The 26,825-nt window shown below is 46.9% G+C and overlaps 8 non-coding genes across 8 annotated transcripts; 7 read left to right on the top strand and 1 right to left on the bottom strand.

Moving 5' to 3' along the window:
* Window positions 1-352: 352 nt before the first annotated feature.
* Window positions 353-426, top strand: trnai-aau (transfer RNA isoleucine (anticodon AAU)). Its single transcript has one exon. It is a non-coding gene; the product is annotated as a tRNA-Ile (tRNA).
* Window positions 427-527: 101 nt separating this feature from the next.
* Window positions 528-600, top strand: trnaf-gaa (transfer RNA phenylalanine (anticodon GAA)). The gene has a single exon. It is a non-coding gene; the product is annotated as a tRNA-Phe (tRNA).
* Window positions 601-2,178: 1,578 nt separating this feature from the next.
* trnai-aau (transfer RNA isoleucine (anticodon AAU)) lies at window positions 2,179-2,252 on the top strand. The gene has a single exon. It is a non-coding gene; the product is annotated as a tRNA-Ile (tRNA).
* Window positions 2,253-7,025: 4,773 nt separating this feature from the next.
* Window positions 7,026-7,099, top strand: trnai-aau (transfer RNA isoleucine (anticodon AAU)). The gene has a single exon. It is a non-coding gene; the product is annotated as a tRNA-Ile (tRNA).
* A 106-nt stretch (window positions 7,100-7,205) lies between these two features.
* Window positions 7,206-7,278, top strand: trnaf-gaa (transfer RNA phenylalanine (anticodon GAA)). The gene has a single exon. It is a non-coding gene; the product is annotated as a tRNA-Phe (tRNA).
* Window positions 7,279-7,413: 135 nt separating this feature from the next.
* trnaq-uug (transfer RNA glutamine (anticodon UUG)) lies at window positions 7,414-7,485 on the top strand. The gene has a single exon. It is a non-coding gene; the product is annotated as a tRNA-Gln (tRNA).
* An 8,923-nt stretch (window positions 7,486-16,408) lies between these two features.
* Window positions 16,409-16,481, top strand: trnaf-gaa (transfer RNA phenylalanine (anticodon GAA)). The gene has a single exon. It is a non-coding gene; the product is annotated as a tRNA-Phe (tRNA).
* Window positions 16,482-17,549: 1,068 nt separating this feature from the next.
* trnaa-agc (transfer RNA alanine (anticodon AGC)) lies at window positions 17,550-17,622 on the bottom strand. Its single transcript has one exon. It is a non-coding gene; the product is annotated as a tRNA-Ala (tRNA).
* Window positions 17,623-26,825: the final 9,203 nt, after the last annotated feature.

Here is a 26,825-nt window from a genome sequence, read left to right as displayed (position 1 = left end):
TCCAGTTCTCAGGGCACTTACGTTCGAATGGAACAAATGTCTGAAGCTATGCAAGAAACTTACAAAATGTGAAGAGCAGGGGGCGCGAGGACTGGAATTGAGACCCGCTGGTCTAAGTGACATCTGACCGTTTCAGCTGTCCTCCCTAACATCCCTCTACATGTTAGATACAGCCCCATTTTTAGGTCAATTAAGAGGCCAACTTGCATTCGTTAGCCTTTCACACTGTCTCGAGGATCAAATCCCGGACGAGCCCTTGTTCAGGTTAAAACGTGAAGCTTTATTGTCTCATTGCATTCACAAACATTATGGCAGTTTTTTTCCAATCAGGCAGACATGGATGGCTAAGCCAGGCCGGTTAGCTCAGCTGGTTAGAGCGTGGTGCTAATAACTCCAAGGTCGCGGGTTCGATCCCCGTACTGGCCAGCTGTTTTTATTGTCTGGGGGCTCATCTCTGCTCTTCAGTTCCGACAAAGAGTAGGGTGATCTCACTGAAATCACTGCTTGCTAAGCAGAGGTTTGTTGTAGCCGAAATAGCTCAGTTGGGAGAGCGTTAGACTGAAAATCTAAAGGTCCCTGGTTCCATCCTGGGTTTCGGCAACATCTCCCACACTTTTCCCTTTTTTGAGGCGGGCCATTGACCAAAAATCACTGGGTTCCAACCTCTCTGTATAACTGCTTCCCCACAGCCAGAGAGCTATCTGTTTCCAAGTTGGCCTCCAACCAAGCAGTTTTGGTTCCATGTTGTAATGGTCAGCACTCTGGGCTTTGAATCCAGCGATCTGAGTTCGAATCTCGGTGGAGCCTGTGTGCTTTCTTGCCGCAGGAAAAGATAAAACAGCACTAGTTTGGAGATGGTGCCAGTGTTTGTGGCCCTGTGAGCAACAGCTGCAACAGTTAAGGTTCCATGGTGTAATGGTTAGCACTCTGGACTCTGAATCAAGTGATCCATGTTCAAATCTCGGTGGGACCTATTTTGCCACCAGTTTGCGCAGGACAATGTCTGAAATACTTTTCGGCACCTTTTAGTCCAAAAAAATTAACTAACGTAGAGAGCGTGGCCGCATTGCATCGATGCTCAGTCTGTCTCTTTAGGGCAGTGGTTCTCAAACCTGTCCTGGAGGCACCCCTGCCCTGCACATTTTTATTGTCTCCCTTATTAGACACACCCAAATAAGGTCTCGCGGTCTCTACTAATGAGCTGATGATTTGAAACAGGTGTGTTAGATGAGGGAAACATTCAAAATGTGAAGGGCAGGGGTGCCTCCAGGACAGGTTTGAAAACCACGGCTTTAGGGAACTGTGCGTAAAATGGCACTGTTTTGCAACCAATTTGCACAGGACCATGTCTGAAATACCTTTTGGCAGCTGTGAGCCCAAAAAAAGCTAACGTCGGAGTGTGGCAGCATTGCGTCAACGCTCAGTCGGTCTCTTTAGGGCAATGGTTTTCAAACCTTTCCTGGAGGCACCCCTGCCCTGAACATTTTGTATGTCTCCCTTATTAGACACACCCAAATCAGGTCTTGCAGTCTCTACTAATGAGCTGATGATTTGAAACAGGTGTGGTAGATGAGGGGAAATGCGAAATGTGCAGGGCAGGGATGCCTCCAGGACAGGATTGAAAACCACTGATCTAGGGATGTGTGAGTAAAAGGGCAGGAGCCAACTTGGAGAATGCGGGCATCGATCCCGCTACCTCTCGAATGCTAAGCGAACGCTCTACCATTTCAGCTAATTCCCCTGGCCTTTCAAGAATGACGAGCATAGCTGGGAATGACGGGTTTGATGCAAAGAGGCTGTCCCTCCTCTGGGCTTGCTCCTTTGCAATGGCCGAGATTATGTTGTCGAATTAACAAAGAGATTAAGCTTTTGTGTTTAAGGACCTTCTCGGTCTTGTTACGCCAGTATGCATGTGTATGGATTATTGTATTATGTAGGCTACCTTGGAACACTCGGATCATGCAGACAACTTCTCACCTCTTTTGCTCACACTGACTTAAAGTCTAAGGAAGCGGTTCTCAATTCTAGTCCTCGCTCCCCCCAGGTCTGCATGTTTTGCATGTCTCTCTTTGTTAGCACACCTGATTCGGGTTGAAACGTGAAGCTTTATTGTCTCATTGCATTCCCAAACATTATAGCTGGTTTTTTTCAATCAGGCAGACACTAATGGCTAAGCCAGGCCGGTTAGCTCAGCTGATTAGTGCGTGGTGCTAATAACGCCAAGGTCGCGGGTTCGATCCCCGTACTGGCCAGCTGTTTTTATTGACTGGGGGCTCATCTCTGCTCTGCGCTTCAGCTCCGACAAAGAGTATGGTGATCTCACTGAAATCCCTGCTTGCTAAGCAGAGGTTTGTTGTAGCCGAAATAGCTCAGTTGGGAGAGTGTTAGACTGAAGATCTAAAGGTCCCTGGTCTCTGAATCAAGTGATCCATGTTCAAATCTCGGTGGGACCTATTTTGCCACCAGTTTGCGCAGGACAATGTCTGAAATACTTTTCGGCACCTTTTAGTCCAAAAAAATTAACTAACGTAGAGAGCGTGGCCGCATTGCATCGATGCTCAGTCTGTCTCTTTAGGGCAGTGGTTCTCAAACCTGTCCTGGAGGCACCCCTGCCCTGCACATTTTTATCGTCTCCCTTATTAGACACACCCAAATAAGGTCTCGCGGTCTCTACTCCTTGAACTGCCACCTTAACGTGGTGGAGGGGTTTGAGTACCCGAATGACCCTAGGAGCTATGTTGTCCGGGGCTATATGCCCCTGGTAGGGTCTCCCAAGGCAAACAGGTCCTAGGCGACGGGTCAGACTAAGAGCGGTTCAAAACCCCTTATGAGAAGGAACAATCAAAGAACCGTGACGTCGCCCGGTATGGCGCAGCCGGGGCCCCACCCTGGAGCCAGGCCCGGGGTTGGGGCTCGTATGCGAGCGCCTGGTGGCCGGGCCTCCCCCCACGGGGTCCGGCCGGGCTCAGCCCGAAGGAGCGACGTGGGGCCGCCTTCCCGTGGGCTCACCACCTACAGGAGGGACCGTAAGGGGCCGGTGCTTAGACAATCGGGTGGCAGTCGAAGGCGGGGGCCTCGACAGCCCGATCCCTGGACACGGAAACTAGCTCTAGGGACGTGGAACGTCACCTCACTGGCGGGGAAGGAGCCCGAGATTGTGCGTGAGGTAGAGAGGTTCCGACTAGCGATAGTCGGACTCACCTCTACGCACAGCTTGGGCTCTGGTACCACACTCCTCGAGAGAGGATGGACTCTTCACCACTCTGGAGTTGCCCAAGGTGAGAGGCGGCGGGCTGGTGTGGGTTTGCTTATAGCCCCCCAGCTCAGCTGCCATGTGTTGGAGTTTACCCCGGTGAACGAGAGGGTCGCTTCCCTGCGCCTTCGGGTCGGGGATAGGTCTCTCACTGTCGTTTGTGCCTACGGGCCGAACGGCAATGCAGAGTACCCAGCCTTCTTGGAGTCTCTGGGAGGGGTGCTGGAAAGTGCTTCGACTGGGGACTCCGTCGTTTTACTGGGGGACTTCAACGCCCACGTGGGCAACGACAGTGACACCTGGAGGGGCGTGATTGGGAGGAACGGCCCCCCTGATCTGAACCCGAGCGGTGTTCAGTTATTGGACTTCTGTGCTAGTTACAGCTTGTCCATAACGAACACCATGTTCAAGCATAAGGGTGTCCATCAGTACACGTGGCACCAGGACACCCTAGGCCGTAGGTCGATGATTGACTTTGTGGTCGTTTCATCCGACCTCCGGCCGTATGTCTTGGACACTCGGGTGAAGAGAGGGGCGGAGCTGTCAACCGATCACCACCTGGTGGTGAGTTGGATCCGATGGCGAGGGAGGAAGCTGGACAGACTCGGCAGACCCAAACGTACTGTGAGGGTCTGCTGGGAACGTTTGGCCGAGTCTCCTGTCAGAGAGATCTTCAACTCCCACCTCCGGCAGAGCTTCGACCGGATCCCGAGGGAGGCTGGAGATATTGAGTCCGAGTGGACCATGTTCTCCACCTCCATTGTCGAAGCGGCCGCTCGGAGCTGTGGCCGTAAGGTTTCCGGTGCCTGTCGAGGCGGCAATCCCCGAACCCGGTGGTGGACACCGGAAGTAAGGGATGCCGTCAAGCTGAAGAAGGAGTCCTATCGGGCCTGGTTGGCTTGTGGGACTCCTGAGGCAGCTGACAGGTACCGGCAGGCCAAGCGGACTACAGCCCGGGTGGTTGTGGAGGCAAAAACTCGGGCCTGGGAGGAGTTCGGTGAGGCCATGGAGAAGGACTATCGGTCAGCCTCGAAGAGATTCTGGCAAACCGTCCGGCGCCTCAGGAGAGGGAAGCAGTGCCCTACCAACGCTGTTTACAGTAGAGGTGGGGAGCTGTTGACCTCAACTGGGGATGTCGTTGGACGGTGGAAGGAATACTTCGAGGATCTCCTCAATCCCGCTGTCACGTCTTCCATTGAGGAAGCAGAGGCTGAGGGCTCAGATGTGGACTCGTCCATAACCCAAGCTGAAGTCACCGAGGTAGTCAAGAAACTCCTCGGTGGCAAGGCACCGGGGGTGGATGAGATCCGCCCTGAGTACCTCAAGTCTCTGGATGTTGTGGGGCTGTCTTGGCTGACACGCCTCTGCAGCATCGCGTGGCAGTCGGGGACGGTGCCTCTGGGATGGCAGACCGGGGTGGTGGTCCCTCTTTTTAAGAAGGGGGACCGGAGGGTGTGTTCCAACTACAGGGGGATCACACTTCTCAGCCTCCCTGGGAAAGTCTATGCCAGGGTACTGGAGAGGAGAATCCGGCCGATAGTAGAACCTCGGATTCAGGAGGAACAGTGTGGTTTTCGTCCAGGCCGTGGAACACTGGACCAGCTCTATACCCTCTACAGGGTGCTGGAGGGTTCATGGGAGTATGCCCAACCAGTCCACATGTGCTTTGTGGATTTGGAGAAGGCATTCGACTGTGTCCCTCGCGGCGGCCTGTGGAGGGTTCTCCGGGAGTATGGGGTCCGGGGCCCTTTGATAAGGGCTATCCGGTCCCTGTACGAACGGAGCAGGAGCTTGGTTCGTATTGCCAGCTGTAAGTCAGACTTGTTCCCGGTGCGTGTTGGACTCCGGCAGGGCTGCCCTTTGTCGCCGGTTCTGTTCATGATTTTTATGGACAGAATTTCTAGGCGCAGCCAGGGGCCGGAGGGGGTCAGGTTTGGTGACAACACGATTTCGTCTCTGCTCTTTGCGGATGATGTTGTCGTGTTGGCCTCATCAGGCCAGGACCTTCAGCATGCACTGGGACGGTTTGCAGCCGAGTGTGAAGCGGCTGGGATGAGAATCAGCACCTCCAAATCCGAGGCCATGGTCCTCAGTCGGAAAAGGGTGGCTTGCCCACTTCAGGTTGGTGGAGAGTTCCTGCCTCAAGTGGAGGAGTTTAAGTATCTTGGGGTCTTGTTCACGAGTGAGGGAAGGATGGAACGGGAGATTGACAGACGGATCGGTGCAGCTTCTGCAGTAATGCGGTCGATGTACCGGTCTGTCGTGGTGAAGAAAGAGCTGAGCCGCAAGGCGAAGCTCTCGATTTACCGGTCAATCTACGTTCCTACTCTCACCTATGGTCATGAGCTTTGGGTCATGACCGAAAGGACAAGATCCCGGATACAGGCGGCCGAAATGTGCTTTCTCCGCAGGGTGGCTGGGCGATCCCTTAGAGATAGGGTGAGAAGCTCAGTCACCCGGGAGGAGCTCAGAGTAGAGCCGCTGCTCCTCCACATCGAGAGGGGTCAGCTGAGGTGGCTCGGGCATCTGTTCCGGATGCCTCCTGGACGCCTTCCCGGGAAGGTGTTCCGGGCACATCCCACTGGGAGGAGACCCCGGGGGAGACCTAGGACACGCTGGAGAGACTATGTCTCCCGGCTGGCCTGGGAACGCCTCGGTGTCCCCCCAGAAGAGCTGGAGGAAGTGTCTAGGGAGAGGGAAGTCTGGGGTTCTCTGCTTAGACTGCTGCCCCCGCGACCCGGCCCCGGATAAGCGGTAGAAGATGGATGGATGGATGGATGGTCTCTACTAATGAGCTGATGATTTGAAACAGGTGTGTTAGATGAGGGAAACATTCAAAATGTGAAGGGCAGGGGTGCCTCCAGGACAGGTTTGAAAACCATGGCTTTAGGGAACTGTGCGTAAAATGGCACTGTTTTGCAACCAATTTGCACAGGACCATGTCTGAAATACCTTTTGGCAGCTGTGAGCCCAAAAAAAGCTAACGTCGGAGTGTGGCAGCATTGCGTCAACGCTCAGTCGGTCTCTTTAGGGCAATGGTTTTCAAACCTTTCCTGGAGGCACCCCTGCCCTGAACATTTTGTATGTCTCCCTTATTAGACACACCCAAATCAGGTCTTGCAGTCTCTACTAATGAGCTGATGATTTGAAACAGGTGTGTTAGATGAGGGGAAATGCGAAATGTGCAGGGCAGGGATGCCTCCAGGACATGATTGAAAACCACTGATCTAGGGATGTGTGAGTAAAAGGGCAGGAGCCAACTTGGAGAATGCGGGCATCGATCCCGCTACCTCTCGAATGCTAAGCGAACGCTCTACCATTTCAGCTAATTCCCCTGGCCTTTCAAGAATAACGAGCATAGCTGGGAATGACGGGTTTGATGCAAAGAGGCAGTCCCTCCTCTGGGCCTGCTCCTTTGCAATGGCCGAGATTATGTTGTCAAATTAACAAAGAGATTAAGCTTTTGTGTTTAAGGACCTTCTCGGTCTTGTTACACCAGTATGCATGTGTATGGATTATTGTATTATGTAGGCTACCTTGGAACACTCGGATCATGCAGACAACTTCTCACCTCTTTTGTTCACACTGACTTAAAGTCTAAGGAAGCGGTTCTCAATTCTAGTCCTCGCTCCCCCCAGGTCTGCATGTTTTGCATGTCTCTCTTTGTTAGCACGCCTGATTCGGGTTGAAACGTAAAGCTTTATTGTCTCATTGCATTCACAAACATTATAGCTGATTTTTTTCAATCAGGCAGACACTAATGGCTAAGCCAGGCCGGTTAGCTCAGCTGATTAGTGCGTGGTGCTAATAACGCCAAGGTCGCGGGTTCGATCCCCGTACTGGCCAGCTGTTTTTATTGTCTGGGGGCTCATCTCTGCTCTGCGCTTCAGCTCCGACAAAGAGTATGGTGATCTCACTGAAATCCCTGCTTGCTAAGCAGAGGTTTGTTGTAGCCGAAATAGCTCAGTTGGGAGAGTGTTAGACTGAAGATCTAAAGGTCCCTGGCTCGATCCCGGGTTTTGGCAACATCTCCCACACTTTTCCCTTTTTTGAGGCGGGCCATTGACCAAAAATCACTGGGTTCCAACCTCTCTGTATAACTGCTTCCCCACAGCCAGAGAGCTATCTGTTTCCAAGTTGGCCTCCAACCAAGCAGTTTCGGTTCCATGGTGTAATGGTCAGCACTCTGGGCTTTGAATCCAGCGATCTGAGTTCGAATCTCGGTGGAGCCTGTGTGCTTTCTTGCCGCAGGAAAAGATAAAACAGCACTAGTTTGGAGATGGTGCCAGTGTTTGTGGCCCTGTGAGCAACAGCTGCACCAGTTAAGGTTCCATGGTGTAATGGTTAGCACTCTGAACTCTGAATCAAGTGATCCATGTTCAAATCTCGGTGGGACCTATTTTGCCACCAGTTTGCGCAGGACAATGTCTGAAATACTTTTCGGCACCTTTTAGTCCAAAAAAATTAACTAACGTAGAGAGTCTGGCCGCATTGCATCGATGCTCAGTCTGTTTCTTTAGGGCAGTGGTTCTCAAACCTGTCCTGGAGGCACCCCTGCCCTGCACATTTTTATTGTCTCCCTTATTAGACACACCCAAATAAGGTCTCGCGGTCTCTACTAATGAGCTGATGATTTGAAACAGGTGTGTTAGATGAGGGGAAATGCGAAATGTGCAGGGCAGGGATGCCTCCAGGACAGGATTGAAAACCACTGATCTAGGGATGTGTGAGTAAAAGGGCAGGAGCCAACTTGGAGAATGCGGGCATCGATCCCGCTACCTCTCGCTTGCGCCTACTGCTTCCCACCGACTGAGCCAAAGTAAGCACAAAGTAAGCCCACATGAGCCAATCGCGTTTCGCCTGTGGCTTACTTTTGACCAATCGCATTTCGCCTGTGGCTTACTTTTGACCAATCGCGTTTCGCCTGTGGCTTACTTTTTACCAATCGCGTTTCGCCTGTGGCTTACTTTTGAACAATCGCGTTTCTCTTCCGTGGCTTACTTTTGATCAATCGCGTTTCTCTCCTGTGGCCTCCTTTTGACCAATCGCCGTTGTTGTCATCTTTGTTAAAGGTAAGGCTATTACTTCATTCATTGAAAACTGGTCATTATTTGTTCATATACAGTGTGTATTTTTGGAAAATGAATCGTGTCAGTATAGCTAGCTGGCATGTACAGTTCATGCTTTCTTCAGTACCTGTGAACCTGTAACTTTTCACATGATAAATGATCAGATAAGTTAAATTTATCGACCGTCAGCTAATTAAGCTATGCTACTGTCAACAATGATGTGTTTATTGTCTAAGAAATCATGGTTTCTGGGCCCTATGAATGAAAATAATGATTAAACTATTTACATTTATATTTGGTATTAACACATAATAACACACACACATTTTAATTGTAAAAATCATTACCAAATTGTTGTGGAGATATGGAAAACTGCATTTACCAAGAAATAATTGATATTTTCTAAAATAATGTAATAATAATGACTTTTTTTATAAAAAAACATTGAGAGTCTTAACTAAAAACAAACAAAAAAAGGCCAAATGTATCCATATGGGCCAAAGTATGTGGGAATAGTGCTCATTTTAATTTAGGTAGACCAGAAAGTTAAAAACACAGAAAAATGGCTGAGATTTTAAGAGGTAAAAGCACCTGGTGTAACCCTGGGGTAAGATGACAACATTTGAAGTATAATATATTTAATGTAATATTTTGTAGCCTGGTGTGTGTGTAATCATGGTTTAAGATGACAGCATTGAAAATAAAAGGAAATTTCAGACTTCATATTGACGTTACATATTTTATATGTCAGGGATTCCTGTCCTTTGTAGAAAACTCATCTTCAGGACAGTTTATGTCATGGCCATGTTTATTACCACAGTAATATAGTTTATGCGTAGCTTGTTAAATTATTGTTACACACTTAACATACAGGTGTCTTTTAGATTGCAAAAGGTAGTAGTCTTTTTCTGATTTTCATTTCAGAAAATGTATGCATATCCCTCTTTTCAACGGCAATCGGCAACATCAAGCCGACTCCTCATGGCACCTTCGGCGGAGGCGAGGCGCCTTGAAAATGTGGAGTCTGGAAGGGCCAAACCTAAGGAGGAGGTGCTGTCAGAGGCCAGTACTTTTGTCAGCACAAACGGTGGAGACCCCAGTGACCAGTTTTTAGTACTGGCTCACTGCAAACTTCAGTTTGGGAAGTACCAGGGCCAGAGATTTAGATGGCTCCTGGAAAACTCTCTGGGTTATGCCGTGTATTTGGTGCTCAGCATTTCCAATGAGACGACACAGACAACACCCCTGTCAGAAAATAAACAACTGTTCCTACAGTACACTTCTCAAATTAGAGAGATGGCAGAAGAAGTGGAGAAGTATCAGAGGAAGCAGGAAATGCAGGCAGAAGCCCGGGCAACTGGAGACCAGGGCTGCTTGATGGTGGAGTTTGGTGACTTCCAGGGTCGGTCCATGAAAGATGTTTATGAGGACCAGAGCAAGGAGGCTCAAGCCCTCATCAGGTACCTCGTTAAGGCAGATGCCAGGCCCAAAACCAACATGGCCATTTTCAAGACATATGTCCTGAAAAGACGGGCTTCTGCTGTGGGCACCAGCGTACGTCAGCCTGCACCTCACGCTGCAACCTCCAGTGCTTCTGCAACCACTGCACCTCCACCTGCAGCTATCCAAACTGGTGTACAGAAAACCGCAACTGTGAAAGCGCTGTTGGCACGTGGCAAAAATTTGTCGCCTTCACAGCTGGCGAAAAAACTCACGTCACCAGTTAAACCCTGTGAGTAGGAGTGTGAATATAGAATTTTACCTAAAGCATTTCTACATATATTAATTTATCATTATGGCAAACTTGTCAACTTGCCGTTTCCAGATCCATTATTGCAGTCCACTTTACCTCCTCCAGCAGCAGAACCCCCAGCCAAACATTTGCCCCCCATGCAGCTTTTCGCTACTGGTAAGCAAGCACCATCTTACATATGTTTGTCTCTGTGTATTGTTCACAATGATAGTTTTAACATTTATGCTCCAGGCAAGTCCGTTCCCATTGCAGAAGATGACGATGAGGAGCTGGTATTTGCTGCATCACAATGTGAAGCACAGCTAAATACAGGTGTGGCATATGACACAAATGCACATATTACAAGAATGTTTTGTGAAAACACACTGAGAAGCGTTATTTCTTGGGGGAAAATAATCAACATTTTAAAATATGTTTTGTTTACAATACAGAATTATATCATATCATGCCTCAAGCGGGATGCTTTCTTTGAGTGCACTTCTTCAAAACCGTAAGGATGTTCCAAGGTGTCAGTTTATTTATTTGCGTTTCCGAACTTACCCGTTGTTAGATAATCACCAGATAACTTTTTCACACCGCTTGCTCTTCTCACACACTCTTCAGCTCTCCCTGAGCAGACAGGGTGGTGGAGATTCATTGTTCTAATGATTAGAGGAACAGTTTTTCCTTACTCTATCTGTGTGTATGCTTCATGTCCGTGGGCTTCGTTGCTTTACAGTTAATTCATCACACCACATTTTCCTTCCTCCATTCCATCTGATCCTCATTCTCCTTAAATTAATATAGTGTATGCTGTGTTCTTTGCTTCCTTAACACTAGTACCACTTTCTTCACTCTCGTTCCTAAATATAACATAATATTTATGAATACTTGTCCAAAAATTGTGCTTTGCAGGCTGTTTGAGCGCTGCATTTATGGCATATTACTATCAAATGCAACAGTCATCCTTATTGCTTTTTTTTTACTATTCACTCAGAGGACTGTGCTGGTCCATCTCCATCAGTGGAAACTGCCAAGGCACCAGCTCCTTCACATCACCAGCCACCAGCTGAGCTTCCAAGTCACTGGAAAGATCAACTTCCACCTTTCCAGCATGAGTGGATCCGGAACACACTATTTAAGGCCAACCCACGAACCGGCAAGTCAGAACTAGTGTCCCAGCTGAAACTTTGGTGGTATCCTCCTCAGCCCCCTTTAATAAACACTCAGCCCCCTGCCTCACCTGACCTCTTCTTCTGTCGGCCCCTTTTCTTATGGATGCCGCTGAAGATGTGGTTATTTCCTCTTGTCTGTGTTCGCCCAGACTGTGGTAAGCACAGACTAACAGCGGCAGGAATTTACCGTACCGTGCGTAAGGTCGTGGACATCGACGGGTGGTATGACCTTGCCACTGAGTATCTGGAGTGCAAACGCTGCAAAAAGAAATATCCTGCCTGGTCTGAGGACATCCTAGGACAGCTGGATATGGGCCACCGCAGTCAGTTTCCAGCTTTGCTGACATACAGGTAATTCATAATGACAATCATTCATTATTAGGTGCTTTTATATGGGTTATTTTTTACCAACTAAAGCATTTGCATGATTATACTGTTGTTTCCTTAGATACTCATGTGACAACCGGGTGCTGAGGATGATGAGGGAGAGGACACTGGGCAACAGTGTGACTCAGCTTTACAGGAAGCTGATGGAACAGCACAGTGAGGCATGGACACAGCGTGTCTTGCAGTACCTGACTGCCTGTGAACCATTCACAAGGTCCTCCCTTGTGCAGCCTCCTGTGTTTGCTGGTCCTCCACTTTTACCTGCCCTGCCTAAACCTAAGTGACTGTTAGCCGTGTATGCCAGGGATGTTCTGGGGCGACTGCACGAGGTCAAGGCCAAATTAACATCTGTCTTTGGCTGTGTTCTCAAGATGGATTCGACAAAAAAGGTATCAAAGCCCTGTTTATATCCAGAAATTTGCCAGATATGGATATGTGTGTGATGTGCGTACATAAAGAGCACATCTTTTATTTTTCCCAATAGGTCACAAAGAAACTTGCCGGTGCTGCTTCAGGAACAGCTGCCTGGTGCACAAATGTCGGAAATGAACACGGCCAGGTCCTTGTCTCTGTGCTGACAGCTGCCGAGGGACATGGACTGGACTCCATGGCAGCTGGTCTGATGAAACGCTACCGAGAGGCAGGAGAGGCAGCCCCAAAAGTGATGTACGTGGACAGGGACTGCTGCAGTCAGTATGGCCAATCGCGGGTGAAGATCATGTTTTCGGAGTGGGATGAGCTTGTAGTGCGCCTCGACATCTGGCACTTCATGCGGCGATTTGCTGCAGGTGTCACGACAGAGGCTCATCCACTCTACGGGATCTTCATGGCACGTCTGTCCACGTGCATCTTTCAGTGGGATCCAGAGGATGTGGCTGCTCTTCGCTCTGCAAAAGAGAGTGACCTGGCGGCAAAGAAGACTGGCCACATCTCAGAAAAGGCGGTCAGTGCTCGCATTACCCGGAGGGAGTTGGCACTGCACTGCCGGAGGAGGACCAGGGGGGTGGAGGAGACCGCCAGATTGATTGGGTCACTGATTGATCAGTTTGACAGTGCGGATGGGAAGGACACCCTGGGAGTTCCTCTGCTGGACCACGAACGGATCCAGCAGATATGGAAGGAACAGCGCAAGCACGTCCAGTGTATACAAGACCCAGAGGACTTTCCGCTGTACATGAAGACAGGGACACTGAAGAAAGGCAGCGTGGAGCTGTGCTGCTACAGGTGTGCTCGTGGCTCTACCTCCTTGGAGTCGTTCCACCTCCACCTGAACCGTTTTATTCCAGGTATTACATGCATATGGATTATTATTTTTCTGTAGAAAATATAAGCACTGTAACTGCTTCCATCACTTTAAAGTAATGCCGCATTAATAAATGTCACACTCTACATTACAATTACTTTTTAATGTCATTAGCATTGACAAAGCTGTCTTGACTAACAAGTCACTAGTAATACAGGAATAAGTGACAATCATTTTTAATTTAGTTACACAACTCTATTAAATGTAGTATACAAGTTACTTCAGAGCACCTTATGTGTAGTACATATATTGTACATATGTGACATATAAAACCCTTTTTTATATATTTTTTAATATTATTTAACTTTTAGGAACCAGTGCCAGCGATGCGCATTTTCAGGACTATCTCCTTGAGGGCTTGATGCGTTGGAATGATGACCGAATGGAAGATGCCATAAAACGGGCGTCCTCCATTCGGACATATGGCAGTGCCATGAGAGAGGCTGTGGACCGGCTAAGCCGAACAGTCTTTGGGAAGCCCTGGGATGAGCGCTATCGCCCTCCTGGAGCATATACAGGTAAGAAATTTAACTTGTTCTTTTGCAATATTCTATTAAGTTATCTATTTAGCCTCCAATGTACTTGATAAATTATTAAGAGCACTTTTTTCTTTTTTTATTATTTTATTATTGTAGGTGAATTGCTGGGAATCGAGTACCTTTACAGCCAGACTGGCAAAACACTGACTCCAGTGCTCCAGAACCCAGAGGAGGAAGACCGGCTGGTGGAGGAGGTTGATGATCAGGACCTGCTAGATGAGGGGTTTGAGCAAGAGAGCATGGAGGACATCACAGTTCCAGTGCTGTATGAGGATGACCCCTGCCGTGATCTCAGAAACAGCCCCTCATCTTTGCCTCTGCCTCAGTCCCCAGCATCACTGGCTGAGCCGTCCACATCATCTGGAGGAGAGGGACAGCATCTCGCCCCTGCCTCTTCAGTGCTGTCACAGCCATCTGACACTGGAAGCAGTGTCTCCGGCGAGGCTCAGGTAAGACACTCTAAGGGCTTTATTTTGTTTCAGTCTCGTTTTATTCCAAATACACTACAAGCAAGGTGTTTTTTTTTAAGCCTGCATTTATTTGATTCAAAATACAACAAAAGCAGTAATATTTTGAAATATTTTTACTATTTAAAATAACTGCTATCCATTTGAATAAAAATAGCTCCTAGAGATTTTTTGTTTAGGTTTCTTTGATGAATAGAAAGTTCAGTATATATTGTAACATTATAAATGTCTTTATCATCTATTTAATGCGTCCTTGCTAAATAAAAGTATTAATTTCTATAATTTAATACTAAATATATAATGATTTAAATGTTCTGACTCCACACTTTTGGATGGTATAGTGTATAATGTTAAAAAAGCTTTTTATTACAGATAAACTCTTATCTTGGATCCTTCTATTCATCAAAGAATCTTGAACAAAATGTACACAACTGTTCTAAATATTGATAATAATATCAATAAAAAAAGGTTTCTAGAAGAACAAATCAGGATATCTGAATGATTTCTGAAGATCATGTGACACTGAAGACTGGAGGAATGATGCTGAAAATACAGCTGTGCATCACCGAAATAACTTACACTTTAAACTATATTCAAATAGAAAGCATTTTTATTTTAAATAGTAAAATTATTTCACAATATAATGGCTTTTGTTGTATTTGAATAAAATAAATGCAGGCTTGTCGAGCAGAATTCTTTAAAAAATGTAAAAAAATATTTCTGTTCAAAGGCTTTTGACTGAAAGTGTATATTAACACTAATCTGCATTTACTAGGGAGCAGTCATTGGACCTGATGGCATCGCTGGGTGGGACAAGGTCCAGGATCTGGCTGGTTTCCTGGTGGGTCTTCGTGAGGCTCCTTACCTCACCGACCTGCAGGTGACAGAGGCCATCCAGCTGTGGACAGCTCTCCCTGACGTTGATAAACAGCAGGTCAACTATCAGCCTCGACATCAGCCTCAGCTGACACATGGGCGCTTTAAGGCACCGAAGCGGTCCGGAGTCACACCGGGTGTGGAGAGTGTGAAACGGTGTCTGATTGGACATCCTGGGGGTCCAGCAGAGTGGCCCAGCACCAGCCGCTTGGTTGAGGCCATTTGTATGAAGCTGTGTGCTTTACACAAGTCACCGACCAAGAAGGCTGGAGTTTGCACCCCCAGGTGGTCTAAAATCCTTTCAGATTACCACCACATCCGAGACCTGGTGCTTAACAGTCGAAGGCTGATGGATGAAACAATGATCCAGCTGTTTGAGCTGAACCAGAGGACACTCATTCAGTGGTAAGCAAGGCACATTATTTGGTTCCAGGGAACTGAATACTTCTGTACACACACACACACACACACACACACACACACACACACACACACACACACACATATATATATATATATATATATATATATATATATATATATATATATATATATATATATATATATATATATATATATATATATATATATATTTTACAAGTAATTTACTTTCAGGTTTCAACGGCAGCAGAAAAATCAGGAAATGAGTGTCCTCGCCCAGGGACTGACTCCATCTGACCCAATTGATGTGGCTGATACGCAGCTTCCTCTGCCGAGGGAAAAATTGGATGACGTGCCATCAACATCAGGCCCAAAACATCAATTTATCCTTCCGCCAAATCGAGAAGGACAGGCTCCAATTCTGCGACCGGGTCGCCGGCACACTTCTGCCAAATAGGAGTGCCCTATCGCACCCGTCCCCACAGCAGCAGGAGTTGTGCAGCCCATTTCAGCACCTGGGTCACTGTTAGGCACACTAGTCCTTAACCCAGACATGACTGTGTCGATGGTGATTCCATCTTCTGGTGCTTTGACATCCGGTGCAGGCCCAGCTCCGCCTGCTCCAGCGCCTGCTCCAGCGCTGCTGCTTCTGTGTCCCGTTACACCCAGAGGAACAGGTATAACTGCTTCCCCACAGCCAGAGAGCTATCTGTTTCCAAGTTGGCCTCCTCCCTTCCGGGACTGGAATTGAGACCCGCTGGTCTAAGTGACATCTGACCGTTTCAGCTGTCCTACCTAACATCCCTCTACATGTTAGATACAGCCCCATTTTTAGGTCAATTAAGAGGCCAACTTGCATTCGTTAGCCTTTCACACTGTCTCGAGGACTTTGCTTGCCCTAGGGGTATGATTCTCGCTTTGGGTGCGAGAGGTCCCGGGTTCAAATCCCGGACGAGCCCTTGTTCAGGTTAAAACGTGAAGCTTTATTGTCTCATTGCATTCACAAACATTATGGCAGGTTTTTTCCAATCAGGCAGACATGGATGGCTAAGTTAGCTCAGCTGGTTAGAGCGTGGTGCTAATAACGCCAAGGTCGCGGGTTCGACCGCAGTACTGGCCATCTGTTTTTATTGTCTGGGGGCTCATCTCTGCTCTTTTCTTTAGCTCCGACAAAGAGTAGGGTGATCTCACTGAAATCCCTGCTTGCTAAGCAGAGGTTTGTTGTAGCCAAAATAGCTCAGTTGGGAGAGCGTTAGACTGAAGATCTAAAGGTCCCTGGTTTGATTCCGGGTTTCAGCAACATCTCCCACACTTTTCCCTTTTTTGAGACGGGCCATTGACCAAAAATCACTGGGATCCAACCTCTCTGTATAACTGCTTCCCCACAGCCAGAGAGCTATCTGTTTCCAAGTTGGCCTCCAACCAAGCAGTTTCGGTTCCATGGTGTAATGGTCAGCACTCTGGGCTTTGAATCCAGCGCTCTGAGATCGAATCTCGGTGGAGCCTGTGTGCTTTCTTGCCACAGGAAAAGATAAAACAGCACTAGTTTGGCGATGGTGCCAGTGTTTGTGGCCCTGTGAGCAACAGCTGCACCAGTTAAGGTTCCATGGTGAAATGGTTAGCACTCTGTACTCTGAATCCAGTGATCCGAGTTCAAATCTCTGTGGGACCTATTTTGCCACCAGTTTGCGCAGGACAATGTCTGAAATACTTTTCGGCACCTTTTAGTCCAAAAAAATTAACTAACGTAGAGAGTGTGGCCGCATTGCATCGATGCTCAGTCTGTCTCTTTAGGGCAGTTGTTCTCAAACCTGTCTTGGAGGCACCCCTGCCCTGCACATTTTTATTGTCTCCCTTATTAGACACACCCAAATAAGGTCTCACGGTCTCTACTAATGAGCTGATGATTTGAAACAGGTGTGTTAGATGAGGGACACATTCAAAATGTGAAGGGCAGGGGTGCCTCCAGGACAGGTTTGAAAACCCCTGCTTTAGGGAACTGTGCGTAAAATGGCACTGTTTTGCAACCAATTTGCACAGGACCATGTCTGAAATACTTTTTGGCAGCTATGAGCCCAAAAAAGCTTACATGGGAGTGTGGCAGCATTGCTGTCAACGCTCAGTCGGTCTCTTTAGGGCAATGGTTTTCAAACCTTTCCTGGAGGCACCCCTGCCCTGAACATTTTGTATGTCTCCCTTATTAGACACACCCAAATCAGGTCTTGCAGTCTCTACTAATGAGCTGATGATTTGAAACAGGTGTGTTAGATGAGGGGAAATGCGAAATGTGCAGGGCAGGGATGCCTCCAGGACAGGATTGAAAACCACTGGTCTAGGGATGTGTGAGTAAGAGGGCAGCAGCCGACTTGGAGAATGCGGGCATCGATCCCGCTACCTCTCGCATGCTAAGCGAGCGCTCTACCATTTGAGCTAATTCCCCTGGCCTTTCAAGAATGACGAGCATAGCTGGGGATGATGGGTTTGAAGCAAAGAGGCTGTCCCTCCTCTGGGCTTGCTCCTTTGCACTGGCCGAGATTATGTTGTCGAATTAACAAAGAGATTAAGCTTTTGTGTTTAAGGACCTTCTCGGTCTTTTTATGCCAGTATGCATGTGTATGGATTCTTGTATTATGTAGGCTACCTTGGAACACTCGGATCATGCAGACAACTTCTCACCTCTTTTGCTCACACTGACTTAAAGTCTAAGGAAGCGGTTCTCAATTCTAGTCCTCGCTCCCACCAGGTCTGCATGTTTTGCATGTCTCTCTTTGTTAGCACACCTGATTCGGATAATCAGCTCATTAGAAGTGAGCTCCTAGTGATTGACATGGTCCCTACACACTGTTCATTGCTTCCCACTCCCTGAGCAGGGGAAATCCGTCAAAGTATACTTCACTTTGGAACATTGGTTCATGGATTTGTGCTGCGCAACTTCTTCACACATGGAGAAGTGTGACATCATTTACCTCTGTATACCTCGATACACCACTGTATTACTCACTATGAATTGAACATATACATACGCTTTGAACTTGAATCACGGAGGGATTTCATGTGATGTCCAGTTCTCAGGGCACTTACGTTCGAATGGAACAAATGTCTGAAGCTATACAAGAAACTTACAAAATGTGAAGAGCAGGGGGCGCGAGGACTGGAATTGAGACCCGCTGGTCTAAGTGACATCTGACCGTTTCAGCTGTCCTCCCTAACATCCCTCTACATGTTAGATACAGCCCCATTTTTAGGTCAATTAAGAGGCCAACTTGCATTCGTTAGCCTTTCACACTGTCTCGAGGACTTTGATTGCTTCCATGTTAGTTCATGTTCCTTCTTTTGTTCATTCAAAATATATAGATGTCTTCATCATTTAATGCTCTCTTAGCTTTTATTTAAACCAGTGTTTTTGATAATATCAGCAGGTCTCATCTCAGCCAGAAGATCTCCCCCTTCTGTGGCCACAGACAATGCCACAGCAAGACCAGAAGTGGGTGTCGGAAGCACTTTTTAGGGTTGGTGCAAAGGGAAAGCTGGAGCTGCGTGAAAACCTACAGTTGTGGTATCACCCCCCTCCACCAACCCTGTTGTACCACCAAGCTCCAACACCTGATTTTTTTCACAGCGTCTCTTGCTCTGGATGCCATATAAGCTGTGGAAGGTGCGGCTCCAGTGTACTAACCCTGCCTGTGCCACGCAACAGCTGTGTGGTGGTGGACTGCACAGGAGGGTACGACAGGTGTTAGACATTGACAGATACTGCAACCTGGTGACAGAGACCCTGATCTGCACCAGGTGTAGAACCAGCTACCTGTCCTGGAGTCATGCTGTGCTGCAGCAGTTGGACCTGGCCCATCGATCTGAATTCAGGGTCATCCTCACACGCAAGTAATTATTTTGCAGTCATTTTCACTTATGTGCTACCTTTTTTGATAAATAGTTCCTACAATAATTAGATACCTTACAATAAGATACTTAAATGAATACTTTTTTCCAAGGTATGCCTGTGACATTCGGGTTCTTCGCTTGCTGCGTGAGAGGGGCATGGGGAATGGCCCAGTGAGGATCATCGGCCAGCCGAGAGAGAACCACAGTGAGGAGTGGTTGAAACGTGCGCTTCGGTACACATCAGAGTGTGTGGCCTTTTTTGATAATCGTGGCCTGCATCCGGTGCACTTCCAGGAGCCACCACCACTTGCTTCAGTACCCAGCTACAAATGGCTCCTCACTGTATACAGTCAGGACATTCTCAACAGGCTCGATCACATAAAGGCCAGCATAACATCCACGTATGGATCAATTTTAAAAATGGATTCAACTAAGAAGGTCAGATAAGCTGCTTACTTGACTGTACCCTTATCTATAATGTATTTTTAAACCGAGAGAGCTTTATTTTTTTCAGTGTAACTGATTTGGATGCCTGTTGTATTATTTGCTATGCTTATTGTTTCTTTCAGATCACCAAGAAGTTGAGCGGGCCTGCGAAAGGCACAGCACAGTGGCTTACCTCAGTGGGCAATGAGATAGGTCAGGTGCTGATGAGTGTCCTGACTGCGAATGAAGGGGCTGGGTTAAACCACATGGCTGCAGGGCTCATGGAGCGATACCGGAGTGCTGGTGTTGATCCTCCCACTGTCATTTATGTGGACTGTGATTGTTGCAAGACAGTGGGAGAGACTAAATTGAAGAGGCGGTTCAGCGGCTGGCCCGATGTCATCGTCCGCCTAGACATTTGGCATTTTATGCGACGTCTGGCAGTAGGGTGCACCACTGATGCCCACCAGTTGTACCCTACTTTTATGGCTAGGCTGTCATCCTGTATTTTTGAGTGGGATGCAGGGGATCTCACTCTTGATGATGCTCTTGGTGTTCCACTACTTGACAGTGTGAGAATGCAGCACATCTGGAATATCCAGAGGCGGCACATCACCTGTATCCAAGATCCTCCAAATGTGCCGCTCTATACTGAAACTGGAACTACAAACAAGAGTGGGGTGGTTCTAAAAACCTATCGTTGTGCCAGAGGCTCCACATCCCTGGAATCATTTCACTGCCACCTAAGCAGATTTATTCCAGGTTTGTCATGTCAGAATATACCACATTTTGCCACTAATTCATGTTTATCAAGATATTTGCAGATTAAATTTTCTGTTTTGCATTTTCTCAAAGCAATATTTGGCTTTCTATTTCTTTTTCTAGGGAACAGCGCAAACAGCCTGAACTTCCAGATTTATCTCCTGGAAGGTTTATTACGCTGGAATCAGGACCGGGCTGAAGCTGCTGTTGCAGATGAAGGTTCAACTCTGCGCTCTTACACAGGGGAGCTGGTTTACTCTGTCAATGAGAACTACAATAAGTTGTATGGCAGGAAATTGGTCCCAAGCTTCACTCGACCTGCAGTATACACAGGTAAAAATATTTTGATAAATGCAGCTCTTGATGTAGCATGTTTTTGTTAAAATTACAATTGCTTTTGGACAGTAATAATGTAATTTTGACATATCAGAGAAAAATTATACTACCAGAATATTTGTACATTATTCTGTGTTCTAGGTTTTTAGGGGAGAAAATAAAATACATAGTAGAATATAGAGTAATCCTGTCTTTTTATGATACCCTCTGAATTAGATATATATTGTTCATACAGAAGTGGACAACAAAATATGTACTGCATTTCTGAATAAACCTTTCTGCATAATTTCCATTAAAAACGTTTTCTGTTACAAATATTTCCTCAGGAGAGCTCATTGGAGTACAGTACTTGTTGAGGCAGAATAGTCAGCCCCTGGAGGACATGTGCCCTACCTCTGAGAGGACCTCTCATTTGCTGGAGGAGATAGATGTGGAGGAGCAAGTGGAAAGGGATGAGGGTTTCATTGATTTCTTTGGAGAGGAAGCCACAGTGGCAAATCTTGTGGCATCAGATGACTTAATCCTTTCAGGTCCACCAGTTCTACCAGCTGCACCAGTTCCCAGTTTCCAGGCTCCTTCAGCTGCACCAGTGCCCAATGTAGCTGCACCTGTGCACGAGTACAGCCTGTTGTGCCTCCACAATATAGCCACCAATTGCATACCTACCAGATGCCACCAGACACAGCTGGACAGGCAAAGACCAAGTTTAGAAAGATTGGGCCCTCAGCTACCTGTACATCTGCCACAGCAACTTCAATCTGGCCATCAGCCGTACACCCTCAGCGTTCAGCCACGTCCACCCAGTTAAGGCCAATTTGTCCCAGGCCGACAGCACCACACCCATTGGTTCCTGACACACCCACTGCCCCTGTTGTGTCTCAGATGTTTCTGGTGCCCTGCCTATTTTGCAACCAGTTTTCGCAGGACAATGTCTGAAATACTTTTCGGCACCTTTTAGTCCAAAAAAATTAACTAACGTAGAGAGTGTGGCCGCATTGCATCGATGCTCAGTCTGTCTCTTTAGGGCAGTGGTTCTCAAACCTGTCCTGGAGGCACCCCTGCCCTGCACATTTTTATTGTCTCCCTTATTAGACACACCCAAATAAGGTCTCGCGGTCTCTACTAATGAGCTGATGATTTGAAACAGGTGTGCTAGATGAGGGAAACATTCAAAATGTGAAGGGCAGGGGTGCCTCCAGGACAGGTTTGAAAACCACTGCTTTAGGGAACTGTGCGTAAAATGGCACTGTTTTGCAACCAATTTGCACAGGACCATGTCTGAAATACTTTTTGGCAGCTGTGAGCCCAAAAAAAGCTAACGTAGAGAGTGTGGCCGCATTGCATCGATGCTCAGTCTGTCTCTTTAGGGCAGTGGTTCTCAAACCTGTCCTGGAGGCACCCCTGCCCTGAACATTTTGTATGTCTCCCTTATTAGACACACCCAAATCAGGTCTTGCAGTCTCTACTAATGAGCTGATGATTTGAAACAGGTGTGTTAGATGAGGGGAAATGCGAAATGTGCAGGGCAGGGATGCCTCCAGGACAGGATTGAAAACCACTGATCTAGGGATGTGTGAGTAAAAGGGCAGGAGCCAACTTGGAGAATGCGGGCATCGATCACGCTACCTCTCGCGCCTACTGCTTCCCACCGACTGAACCAAAGTAAGCCCAAAGTAAGCCCACATGAGCCAATTGCGTTTCGCCTGTGGCTTACTTTTGACCAATCGCGTTCCGCCTGTGGCTTACTTTTGACCAATCGCGTTTCGCCTGTGGCTTACTTTTGAACAATCGCGTTTCTCTTCCGTGGCTTACTTTTGATCAATCGCGTTTCTCTCCTGTGGCCTCCTTTTGACCAATCGCCGTTGTTGTCATCTTTGTTAAAGGTAAAGCTATTACTTTATTCATTGAAAACTGGTCATTATTTGTTCATATACAGTGTGTATTTTTGGTAAATGAATCGTGTCAGTATAGCTAGCTAGCGTGTACAGTTCATGCTTTCTTCAGTACCTGTGAACCTGTAACTTTTCACATGATAAATGATCAGATAAGTTAAATTTATCGACCGTCAGCTAATTAAGCTATGCTACTGCCAACAATGATGTGTTTATTGTCTAAGAAATCATGGTTTCTGGGCCCTATGTATGAAAATAATGATTAAACTATTTACATTTATATTTGGTATTAACACATAATAACACACACACATTTTAATTGTAAAAATCGTTACCAAATTGTTGTGGAGATATGGAAAACTGCATTTACCAAGAAATAATTGATATTTTCTAAAATAATGTAATAATAATGACTTTTTTTATAAAAAAACATTGAGAGTCTTAACTAAAAACAAACAAAAAAAGGCCAAATGTATCCATATGGGCCAAAGTATGTGGGAATAGTGCTCATTTTAATTTAGGTAGACCAGAAAGTTAAAAACACAGAAAAATGGCTAAGATTTTAAGAGGTAAAAGCACCTGGTGTAACCCTGGGGTAAGATGACAACATTTGAAGTATGATATATTTAATGTAATATTTTGTAGCCTGGTGTGTGTGTAATCATGGTTTAAGATGACAGCATTGAAAATAAAAGGACATTTCAGACTTCATATTGACGTTACATATTTTATATGTCAGGGATTCCTGTCCTTTGTAGAAAACTCATCTTCAGGACAGTTTATGTCATGGCCATGTTTATTACCACAGTAATATAGTTTATGCGTAGCTTGTTAAATTATTGTTACACACCTAACATACAGGTGTCTTATAGATTGCAAAAGGTAGTAGTCTTTTTCTGATTTTCATTTCAGAAAATGTATGCATATGCCTCTTTTCAACGGCAATCGGCAACATCAAGCCGACTCCTCATGGCACCTTCGGCGGAGGCGAGGCGCCTTGAAAATGTGGAGTCTGGAAGGGCCAAACCTAAGGAGGAGGTGCTGTCAGAGGCCAGTACTTTTGTCAGCACAAACGGTGGAGACCCCAGTGACCAGTTTTTAGTACTGGCTCACTGCAAACTTCAGTTTGGGAAGTACCAGGGCCAGAGATTTAGATGGCTCCTGGAAAACTCTCTGGGGTATGCCGTGTATTTGATGCTCAGCATTTCCAATGAGACGGCGCAGACAACACCCCTGTCAGAAAATAAACAACTGTTCCTACAGTACTCTTCTCAAATTAGAGAGATGGCAGAAGAAGTGGAGAAGTATCAGAGGAAGCAGGAAATGCAGGCAGAAGCCCGGGCAACTGGAGACCAGGGCTGCTTGATGGTGGAGTTTGGTGACTTCCAGGGCCGGTCCATGAAAGATGTTTATGAGGACCAGAGCAAGGAGGCTCAAGCACTCATCAGGTACCTCGTTAAGGCAGATGCCAGGCCCAAAACCAACATGGCCATTTTCAAGACATATGTCCTGAAAAGACGGGCTTCTGCTGTGGGCACCAGCGTACGTCAGCCTGCACCTCACGCTGCAACCTCCAGTGCTTCTGCAACCACTACACCTCCACCTGCAGCTATCCAAACTGGTGTACAGAAGACCGCAACTGTGAAAGCGATGTTGGCACGTGGCAAAAATTTGTCGCCTTCACAGCTGGCGAAAAAACTCACATCACCAGTTAAACCCTGTGAGTAGGAGTGTGAATATAGAATTTTACCTACAGCATTTCTACATATATTAATTTATCATTATGGCAAACTTGTCAACTTGCCGTTTCCAGATCCATTATTGCAGTCCACTTTACCTCCTCCAGCAGCAGAACCCCCAGCCAAACATTTGCCCCCCATGCAGCTTTTCGCTACTGGTAAGTAAGCACCATCTTACATATGTTTGTCTCTGTGTATTGTTCACAATGATAGTTTTAACATTTGTGCTCCAGGCAAGTCTGTTCCCACTGCTGAAGATGACGATGAGGAGCTGGTATTTGCTGCATCACAATGTGAAGCACAGCTAAATACAGGTGTGGCATATGACACAAATGCACATATTACAAGAATGTTTTGTGAAAACACACTGAGAAGCGTTATTTCTTGGGGGAAAATAATCAACATTTTAAAATATGTTTTGTTTACAATACAGAACTATATCATATCATGCCTCAAGCGGGATGCTTTCTTTGAGTGCACTTCTTCAAAACCGTAAGGATTTTTCAAGGTGTCAGTGTATTTATTTGCGTTTCCGAACTTACCCGTTGTTAGATAATCACCAGATAACTTTTTCACACCGCTTGCTCTTCTCACACACTCTTCAGCTCTCCCTGAGCAGACAGGATGGTGGAAATTCATTGTTCTAATGATTAGAGGAACAGTTTTTCCTTACTCTATCTGTGTGTATGCTTCATGTCCGTGGGCTTCGTTGCTTTACACTTAATTCATCACACCACATTTTCCTTCATCCATTCCATCTGATCCTCATTCTCAGTGAGCTGCACTGATTCCATTCTCCTTAAATTAATATAGTGTATGCTGTGTTCTTTGCTTCCTTAACACTAGTACCACTTTCTTCACTCTCGTTCCTAAATATAACATAATAATTATGAATACTTGTCCAAAAATTGTGCTTTGCAGGCTGTTTGTGCGCTGCATTTATGGCATATTACTATCAAATGCAACAGTCATCCTTATTGTTTTTTACTATTCACTCAGAGGACTGTGCTGGTCCATCTCCATCAGTGGAAACTGCCAAGGCACCAGCTCCTTCACATCGCCAGCCACCAGCTGAGCTTCCAAGTCACTGGAAAGATCAACTTCCACCTTTCCAGCATGAGTGGATCCGGAACACACTATTTAAGGCCAACCCACGAACCGGCAAGTCAGAACTAGTGTCCCAGCTGAAACTTTGGTGGTATCCTCCTCAGCCCCCTTTAATAAACACTCAGCCCCCTGCCTCACCTGACCTCTTCTTCTGTCGGCCCCTTTTCTTATGGATGCCGCTGAAGATGTGGTTATTTCCTCTTGTCTGTGTTCGCCCAGACTGTGGTAAGCACAGACTAACAGCGGCAGGAATTTACCGCACCGTGCGTAAGGTCTTGGACATCGACGGGTGGTATGACCTTGCCACTGAGTATCTGCAGTGCAAACGCTGCAAAAAGAAATATCCTGCCTGGTCTGAGGACATCCTAGGACAGCTGGATATGGGCCACCGCAGTCAGTTTCCAGCTTTGCTGACATACAGGTAATTCATAATGACAATCATTCATTATTAGGTGCTTTTATATGGGTTATTTTTTACCAACTAAAGCATTTGCATGATTATACTGTTGCTTCCTTAGATACCCATGTGACAACCGGGTGCTGAGGATGATGAGGGAGAGGACACTGGGCAACAGTGTGACTCAGCTTTACAGGAAGCTGATGGAACAGCCCAGTGAGGCATGGACACAGCGTGTCTTGCAGTACCTGACTGCCTGCGAACCATTCACAAGGTCCTCCCTTGTGCAGCCTCCTGTGTTTGCTGATCCTCCACTTTTACCTGCCCTGCCTAAACCTAAGTGGCTGTTAGCCGTGTATGCCAGGGATGTTCTGGGGCGACTGCACGAGGTCAAGGCCAAATTAACATCTGTCTTTGGCTGTGTTCTCAAGATGGATTCGACAAAAAAGGTATCAAAGCCCTGTTTATATCCAGAACTTTGCCAGATATGGATATGTGTGTGATGTGCATACATAAAGAGCACATCTTTTATTTTTCCCAATAGGTTACAAAGAAACTTGCCGGTGCTGCTTCAGGAACAGCTGCCTGGTGCACAAATGTCGGAAATGAACACTGCCAGGTCCTTGTCTCTGTGCTGACAGCTGCCGAGGGACATGGACTGGACTCCATGGCAGCTGGTCTGATGAAACGCTACCGAGAGGCAGGAGAGGCAGCCCCAAAAGTGATGTACGTGGACAGGGACTGCTGCAGGCAGTATGGCCAATCGCGGGTGAAGATCATGTTTTCGGAGTGGGATGAGCTTGTAGTGCGCCTCGACATCTGGCACTTCATGCGGCGATTTGCTGCTGGTGTCACGACAGAGGCTCATCCACTCTACGGGATCTTCATGGCACGTCTGTCCACGTGCATCTTTCAGTGGGATCCAGAGGATGTGGCTGCTCTTCGCTCTGCAAAAGAGAGTGACCTGGCGGCAAAGAAGACTGGCCACATCTCAGAAAAGGCGGTCAGTGCTCGCATTACCCAGAGGGAGTTGGCACTGCACTGCCGGAGGAGGACCAGGGGGGTGGAGGAGACCGCCAGATTGATTGGGTCACTGATTGAT

The sequence above is a fragment of the Carassius carassius genome, chromosome 8 (genome assembly GCF_963082965.1).
Source record: "Carassius carassius chromosome 8, fCarCar2.1, whole genome shotgun sequence".
NCBI classification, from domain to species: domain Eukaryota; kingdom Metazoa; phylum Chordata; class Actinopteri; order Cypriniformes; family Cyprinidae; genus Carassius; species Carassius carassius.
Note: the sequence above shows the minus strand (reverse complement) of the source record. Positions and strands in the feature narration are given on the sequence as shown.